At 43.7% G+C, this 8,703-nt stretch overlaps 1 long non-coding RNA gene and 2 pseudogenes across 1 annotated transcript; 1 reads left to right on the plus strand and 2 right to left on the minus strand.

Moving 5' to 3' along the window:
• Window positions 1–253: 253 nt before the first annotated feature.
• Window positions 254–365, minus strand: LOC140582583 (U2 spliceosomal RNA; annotated as a pseudogene).
• On the plus strand, window positions 326–455 carry LOC140582536 (U2 spliceosomal RNA; annotated as a pseudogene).
• Window positions 456–6,099: 5,644 nt separating this feature from the next.
• Window positions 6,100–7,488, minus strand: LOC140582279 (uncharacterized). The gene is made up of 2 exons (XR_011985207.1): window positions 7,271–7,488; window positions 6,100–6,365 (listed from the first exon to the last, which is right to left on the minus strand). It is a non-coding gene; the product is annotated as an uncharacterized lncRNA (long non-coding RNA).
• Between the last annotated feature and the right edge of the window lie 1,215 nt (window positions 7,489–8,703).

Here is an 8,703-nt window from a genome sequence, read left to right on the forward strand (position 1 = left end):
CAAATTTCTCTGGGCTCCGCATGTATCACGGTTACATATGAAGCACATGTTTTTAAACTTAAAAAAAATCAGGATGAAAGGTGCCTTATTCCCTTTTGCACAGTCATGATGCATTTCTGTAATCACTTCTCGTCAGCAAGGGGGTATCTCACGCCCCGAAAATTAATATGAATAATTTCTGTTTTTCACCGTTTTACTTCAGGTGCTCCGGTTCGATAAGCAGACCCTGTCTCACTCAGTCACCCACTCAGTCAGTCAGTCTGAGTCAGTCCGTTTAATATGTGGTCCCCTCCATGGGGGACGTATCAGATATTAAACTGATACTACACTTGATCTTAGCCAAAAGGCCTTTTATTAGACGGATTTTTGGAACAGGGAGCCGGAAGTGGGGCTTGCCCCGTCCGCTCCACGCATCGATCCGGTATTGCAGTGCTTCCGGGAACGGTGCACCTCTACCGCCCCCTGTTGTTGAAAGGCAGAACTGACTGAGTGGGTGACTAATAGACTGAGTGCCTCTGGATGGCCAGCTAATTAGCTGCATGTGCTGTGAGGGAGGGGCACTGTCCGTGCGTGGCCCCCGTTTCCTGCCGGTTTTCTTTTTTTTTTTAAAGGAAGGTGACACGCTGTCGTTTGTGTGGTGGCCAGCTGTGCTGAGGTAAGGCATGACGTCATCTTTGCCTTTTGAATTTTCCCTCATGTTTGTTTAAATGATTGCTGTTTTTTGAGAGGACAGGAGGACAGGGAGGAGTCTGGGCCCTGAGGCTGACGGCTGCGACATCCCTGGGCATTCTACTCCGAGCGGGGGGGGGCACGGAGGCCCGGCTAACGGCGACCCGCTAAGTGGCAGCCCCATATCGACTCGGGTCTCTCTTCGTTCTTCAGGACCGGTATACATTTCTTCTCCTTTCCGGATTGGAAAAGACAGGAAGGAGCAAAAGTGGAAGAGTTGACGAAATGGCGTCGGATGGCATAGCTTCCAGCGGTGGGGCGTAAAGACCTTGCATTCCAGAGCATCCCCGCGCATATGAGAGTCTGCTCCGTACATCTCCATTCAGGTAAGTCAGCTTCCGGTGTGATCACTAGACTCCATTCTTGTGTTTGTCCCTAAAGAGAACAGCCAGGATAGGAAATGCTGGAAACCCATCCCGACCGGAGTCCATCCCTTCCCGGTGGCACAGTAACCTGAAAGTGTTTGTGAGTGTGGTTTATGTCAGATTAGGAGAGCTGAAATGAACCTTTTGTTGGATGATAGTCGGCGACCAAAACAAGAGCTAGATCACAGAAAAGTGTTTCAAAAACGACAGTGTCAAAGTGAAATGCAACGCTGGATGGAAGTTTTCTAGTACTGGTGAAGGATGTAGAATCAGAATCCAGATATGTTTCCATACAAGGAATTTGCCTTGGTGGTGCTTTTACATGACATTACAAAGAACATACCACATTTAGCAAAGACATATGCAGAAAGGTAATAGACAATAGACTGGCAATTGGGTAATATGATAATTATATGATAATTAAGTTTATTAATGGCAGTAATGATGGTATTATGATATTTATATATGTGTGTGTACATAGTAATCACTGTAGTATGAATATAAACTATAGAAATGGTATAATAATTTAAAGGGCTCTTAAATGGTGCCGTTATTAAGTAGCAGCCAAGTCAATTATATGTGCAAGAGTGCAATATGTATACAGAGTTTGCAGTATGTGTGCATAATGTGCAAGAGTGCAGAATATAATCATAGAGGAAGTTTATCAGTTGTTCACTGGTTATGCTGGTGGATATTTCACTGCAGCTGACGATTAATTGAAAGTCCATCCAGAGACTGGTTTGGTTAATGAGAGAGACTACCTGAGGGGAGAAGCTCTTGGCGTGTCTTGTGGTCTTGGTTCTGATTGCCATGAGTCTTCTCATGGAGGGTAAGGCTTGAAAGATGTGGTGAGCAGGGTGAGATGGGTCCTCAAAGATTTTGTATGCCCGTTTCCTGGTTCTGGTGATGTACAGTGTCTGGAGGGTAGGCAGGTTACTGCCGATTATTCGCTCTGCTGAGTGGATGATGTGTTGCAGTCTGGCCTTGTCTCGTTCAGTGGCTCATCCAAACCAGGCTGTGATGGAGCAGGTGAGGATGGACTCAATGATTGTAGCGTAAAACTGGGCCATCGTGGTTATAACATATTATTTTGGATCAGGCACGGACAGTTGTGAGAGTTCAGTCCGCATTAGCGCCGATACAATAGTATTCAATGCAAAGCTAAAGTCCACAAACAGAATTCTAACATATGTCTCAGGGCACTCCAAGTGTCGGAGCAAGAAATGGAGTCCAGTGTTAACTGCATCGTCCACAGGTCTGTTGGTTCTGTAGGCACACTGTAGCCTGGGGTCAAGCGATGGGTCTGTGATGGTTTTAAGGTATGACAGCACAACTCTCAAAAGCCTTCATTACCACCGATGTGAGAGCCACCAGTCTGTAGTCACTGAGGCAAGAGACTCTGGGTTTCTTTGGAAAAGGTGTTATTGTGGATGATTTAAGACACAAAGATCCAGTGACTGGTTGAAAATATCTGTGAAGACAGGTGATGGTTGATCTGCACAGTGCTTCAGAGTGGCTGGGAAGACAGAGTCGCTTTCCTTGTATTCTGACTCCTGAAGATCTTGTTTACATCTCTGTCGTTGATTCTCCTGGGGAGGTGGCTGGACGTGGCGGTTTTACGTGGCTTGGGGTGAGCTGGGGTGAGAGTGTGGGCGAGGTGTGAAGGTACCCAGGTGTGATGAAGGCCATTGAATAGGTGAGGGCTGTATGATGCATAAATGTGGCTTTTCAAACCCACAGTAGAATTTGAACAGGTTTTTGTCACCACTCCTGTAGGCTTCATCTTTTGTTTTAGGAAGCTGCCTGAGTTCAGTTGTAAACCATGGTTTTTTCGTTATTATAGCTGACAACAAACTTTTTGGGAATGCGAGAGTCCTCGCAGAAGCTTATGTGCCATGTTACAGTGTCCGTGTATTCATCCAAGCTGTTAGTAGCAGTTTTGAAAACATTCCAGTCTGTCGAGTCAAAGCATGATTTTAATTGCTCTACAGCTCCACATCTCCAGTGTTTCACTCTAGTAACGACAGGTTTAGCAGTTTTCAGATTTTGTCTGTATGCTGGAATTAGATAAATTGTTGCATGGTCAGAGTTTCCTAGTGCAGCACCAGTCATTTTCTGTCATTAAAATGTGACGTCTTTTCAGTTACCTATTTATTTCTTTTGGCTTTTTCTTGTCATCTATGTGTTCATTGTAATTGATTAATAAAATTATTTATTTTCATTATTATTTCTTTTTCACTTATCTTTGAAATGTGATTTTGAAATTTTAATTTGATTGTATCCTTGTCTTTGTAAAGCACTTTGAATTGCCTTGTGCCTGATTGTGCTATATAAATAAACATGCCTAAAATCCTTGACGATGACAATGTGCCCAGCCAGCTGTGAACTGTTCGTGCGCTTCAAGAGATTTGTAGTTTTTAAACTCTTTAAAAGTGTACGCACTAATGACAGACACTAGGTGGTTGACCTTGTCCCCATAAGAAAGCCAAGGTAGCGCATCGGGATCCCTTGTCCATGTGTTTGCTGGCATTTCATAAGGGTAGACGAGGACACCATAGACAGTGGCGTACTCTCACTGTTCTTCGCTTTCTCCATCTTTGCATTTCTTGCAGTGTGAAGATCTGCGAGCTGTTTAATTTTAGTGACCGCTCCTTTTCAGGATTATGTAGTATATGTTTAACATTAGTTCAAAGTGTGGAAGGGAAATTTAAAGTGATGGTAGGCCAGGGTTGGGAGGCATTGTGGGATTGTTCTTGTGTCTCAGGTTTTGTTGTTTTGGGGATGGTGCCGTGTGTCCTTGCCTCGCAGCCACCTGCACGGAACCAGCTTTGCAGGCCACAGACCTTGGAGAACTGGGCTGAAGGGAACATCGCCGGGGGGAGAAAGGGGACCTGCAGGAAGCCTTGAAATGTAACTGCTATACTATGCTAGACGCAGTTTGTTGTATGGTAGCATTTGAACACACAAGCAAGTTATGTATCCATAAGGGTTGTATATGTTTACGCTGAAGTCTTTATTTAGGTAATATAGGGTTGAGGTTTCCCTTACTGATAGCATTGTGAGCCATGCCAGCCATGGACACCGAAGGGGGGGGTTGCACCTTTTTGCTGGGTTGGGAGTGGAATTTCCCTAATGTTTAGGGTTTTTGCCCTCCTTCCTAGGCTGGATAGACAGGCTTATGTGTGGGACTCATAGGAGGCCTAGGCCTAACGAGGATTGGAAGCTCAACATCCTTGAAGTAGACCAATAGTGGCGTATTATGTTTGTTGTATGTTCGAAACCTGGTTTGCAGATGTTTGGTAACCAATCAGGACTTAGAAGTCCATATAGGGGAATTCGTCTTATAGTATATTAACCTGCTGATTTCTGGGTGCGGGGTGCATTGCGCATTGTACCCGAGTGTGGCTGGAACACTATGCTGGATAGCTGAATAAAGAACAAAACTTTGCTCATTATGTTAAGATGGAAGCGGAATTGGGAGTTACGTCAGTCTGCAGCAGCGCTGGATCGTTTTACGGCACACTGCTTGCCTGGTCGCAGCCTCCAAAGAGCAAGAGTTCCAGAAGTTCACCTGCGCTCCAGAGACATTTCATAGTTATTATCTTATGTGCCCCTCTCGTTTGGTAGTTCATTTTCTGTCCGTGATTACTGGTGTGCGTGTATGATGTTCAGTAAGTAATGTTTTCTATACTTTTAATGTAGTTGATTTCTTTCTGTATGCGCAGTATCGGTGTAGTGTTACTAGATTGCGTATATGGCAGCTTGTTGGATTTACATGCCCTGTTATCGTTGATGTAGCAATTTGTCGTGGGTCAGCATTTGTATGTGGTAATTATAATTTGTTATTGCTATTAATCAAGTTAAAGGAGCACCTCCAACTTATTATAGTTTACTGGTAATCCTTCAGTGCCATCTTGTGGACATATTTGAAACTACCATAATTCGCTTACCTTTTCCAGAATGTTCAGTCGTTATTCCCTTTATTGGTTTATTTCAGAACCACGCCCACATATTGGATTGGATGGTGCCTATTGTTAGTTGCTGGGCTGTAACCACAGAATTGCGAGTAAAAACCTTAAACCCACCTTGGCTGTGATCCCAGTGCTCTGACCGGCACTCTTCTGAGAACACTACCTCATCCGGAACCACGATTTCATTAGTCCACCTAATCCTCCCCCACACATTACATGCGAGGTCTGGAGTTTGATTCAAGTGTGACAGAGTGAGAGTGATTATAGAGGATTATAGAGTCATAGTTGTTTGGGTTAATTCTGACTACCACAAAAGTTTACAAGCCCTATTTTGGCAAGAGCTAATCATAAGAGCTAATCCTAATCATTTTCATCTTTGCCGTTTAAATCACTCATGAATAGATGTGTTTGTGAGAAATTGGTTTGTTTTAAGCATTTTAAATGTAAATAAATACTGCAATACTCATTGCAGAAATACATCTTTTCCAATATTGTGCAGCCTAATAATGAAGTACTTACTACTACGAGATATCTAACAACATACGATGCAACATTCAACAGGGGGTAGTGAAGTGATATGCGGCAGATCAAAGTGCCAATTCGATGTGGGGCCGTGATTAGCATGTGGAGAATGCTGCAGCAGTATTACAAAATCAGCAACTCTTTTAAAAATAATAGTGAATAAGTATATAGAATCAGTACACAAAGTATAAGTATATAAAGTTTAAGTATATAAAGTATATAAGTATAAAAATGATATAAGTATAAAAATGTTATAAGTTTAAAAATGTTATAAGTATAAAAAATTTAAGTAAAAAAAGTTTAAGGGCTCAGAGGCCTGCTGCTCCTACTCATCAGAGTAGAGGTCGACCGATATGGGTTTTTCAATAGCCGATGCCGATGACGATATTTAGGAGTCAGGGTCAGCCGATGGCCGATATATGCTGCCGATATTTTTTGGCCGACAATTGGACGTTTTCCCCTCTATTTGCATGATAAAATATCACATTAATAATAACAAACGAAACACAAAATTTCTCAACTTAGCATTTATTGAATACTGACTTGTGTAAATTTAAATATAAACTTAAATAACAAAAACACAATACAACTTATAAACAACTTAAACTTATAAACAATAAAGATAGCAGCATTAGAATCTCTTTAGCAGCAAACTCATTCTTCAGTTCCCAAGCTCACCAGTCTGCTGCAGATATTGCACCTGGCTTTTCCTGGTGTTGGCTTTGTGAAATGCTGCCATACAGGATTAGATTTTTGTTCAGCCATCAGACAGCAATTACTAAAACAGAAGAATAAATGCAAGGTTAGAATTTTTATTATAGTACCTTCATCTTCAATTCATTCTACAATTCCAGTATTCCATGCACATTAAAACAATTACACTCTAATACATTTTGAAGAAAAAAAAAAAAACACAAAAAACAAACATAGCTTAAAGCCAAATTCACAATCAGAATCTAGTGATCCCGGAAAATAAAATAAAATAACTGTCGTATTGCACAGCCTTGTATGCAAGGACAACATAAGCCCCTAGTGATTGTGACGTTGTCTACGTATAAGCCCGTATAAAGGATAGACATGTTTAATGAGGAAACTAACTGCGCAAAGTCATGCACTTTTTATCTAGACGTCTGACAAATTGTTTGAATCTCCGGTCTCAAATGAAAAAAAGTTGCACAGAAGGACCATTGTCAGCATCAGCTCAAGTAAATGGTAACCACGCTTTCGAACAAACACTTTTCTCCGCCATGCATTGTTCTTAGCAGCTCTGTGTCTCCGAGGACGGCGCTGTCTGTGATCAGGGCAGAGTAATGCAACTCTCACACACGCTGCAGTATTTGAGAGCTGCCTGCTCCGCCCCACACACTCACAGAGTGAAACTCTCCGACACAAGAAAAAAAACATAACTGATAACATGGGGCTGATATGGTAATAATTAAAATGTTAACAATTAAAATGATTTTTAACGATTAAAAAACGTCTGTGAGCCCACCAATAAGCGCACAAAACGAACTCTATTAGAATCAATGATCCTTAATGTTACCTGTAAGCTACAGTTGGTTGAAGGCTCATTATCATTACCCCAGTTCCCAATAGCGTAATTCGCGTTTTCTTTTAAAGCAACATTTCATAGCAAACTACTTAAATAAACAGGTCATTGAAAGATCAGAATTTAAGCCTTACCGTTTTATCCCAGGACTCTTCCAAAACTTCTGGCTGTGGTCCTGCACAAGGCAGCATGGGTCACGTGTTCCACAGCAACAATAACACTGGGCTGCCCGCAGACGTGCCTGTCTGAAAATCGGCGTAGTGCACTCGGATATCGGCCGATGCCGATACATTAAAAAATGCTAAATATCGGCCCGATATATCGGCCGGCCGATATATCGGTCGACCTCTAATGCAGACTAGGGACCAAAAGACAAACAGCGGGTGTCAGTGGGCAAGTGGCAACAAAGGAAACAGAAGAAGGAGACAAAGGGAGGGATTGGACTCCAAAAGGACCAAAGGTGACACAGGACAGACAGGGCAGAACACAACCAGACAAGCAATGTGCAACAAGAATAGGGCCAGGAGAGGGAGCCAGGGGGAACCTAAAGTGGGAAGCAAGAGTGACTGGAGTGGGGGCTGGAAGAGTGAAATCGGGCTAAGAGGTGAAACCAGGGAGAGCCACGGGGAAGCAAGACTACAGATCAAGCTCCGAGGTGCCGCAGAAGGGTCGCGGCCAGGGGGACCTTCGGAGTCCTGTCTGGGCCTGTAGAAGGACGAGCTCCTCTCGTCTGCGGCAGCCGAGGGAAGAACAGCATCGGTAGACGGCGAGGGGTCGGCAGAGCCGGAGGGCATCGAGGAGCAGGCAGGACAGGAACCGGACCACACCTTGGACCCTGCAGAACAAAAGCACAGGCCAGTACCAGTGCCGGAGGAAACCGCAGGTGGTTCCTTTCGGGAACCAATGGATGGGGTCCCCCGAAAGACCCCCTTGGACCGAGCCGGGATCAGGCGGTAAGTCTGGGAAGCATACCCCAGATTTTTCCTCCTGGAGCCGAGCCCCCGACCAGTTTTCCTTTGACCCTGCCGTTGTCGCGGCGATAACCTCCTCGGCTGGGGAAACTCTGGTCACGGGGCTGACACCACGGACTGGGACATAGGGCAAGAACTGGAGGGTCCCACTCCATGTCCTCCGGGGGAATGTCCTCCGGGCCTGTGCCTTAATCCATACTAAATGTAATTAAACAGAATGAAGCTTAAAAGAATAAAATGGTAAAGAGAGGAAAATTTAATGTGTACGTTTCAAAAAACGGGCTCTTGCTTTTATCCAGATGTTTGCAGGCGTTGTGACTCTGTGATGAATGCTGACGTATGAGATCCTGAGAATGGGCTACGCCTCCAAGGGTGAGTGGCAGGTGGCATTTCCCAGGAATTACAGGCTGGAGATGTCTGAGGAGCTCTCCTGCAGTGAAGACAAAAGAGAAGAAGGGAACAAGCAGAGGGTGTGGGGAGAAAAAGACTGCAGATCCAGTTACAGGTGAATTGTACAAATGCCCTTGAAGTCTTGGTCCATGAGGGATCCTATTTTTAATTTAAAAAAAAAAAAAAAAAAAGACAATAAATTATTT

The sequence above is a fragment of the Paramormyrops kingsleyae genome, chromosome 24 (assembly GCF_048594095.1).
Source record: "Paramormyrops kingsleyae isolate MSU_618 chromosome 24, PKINGS_0.4, whole genome shotgun sequence".
Classification (NCBI taxonomy): domain Eukaryota; kingdom Metazoa; phylum Chordata; class Actinopteri; order Osteoglossiformes; family Mormyridae; genus Paramormyrops; species Paramormyrops kingsleyae.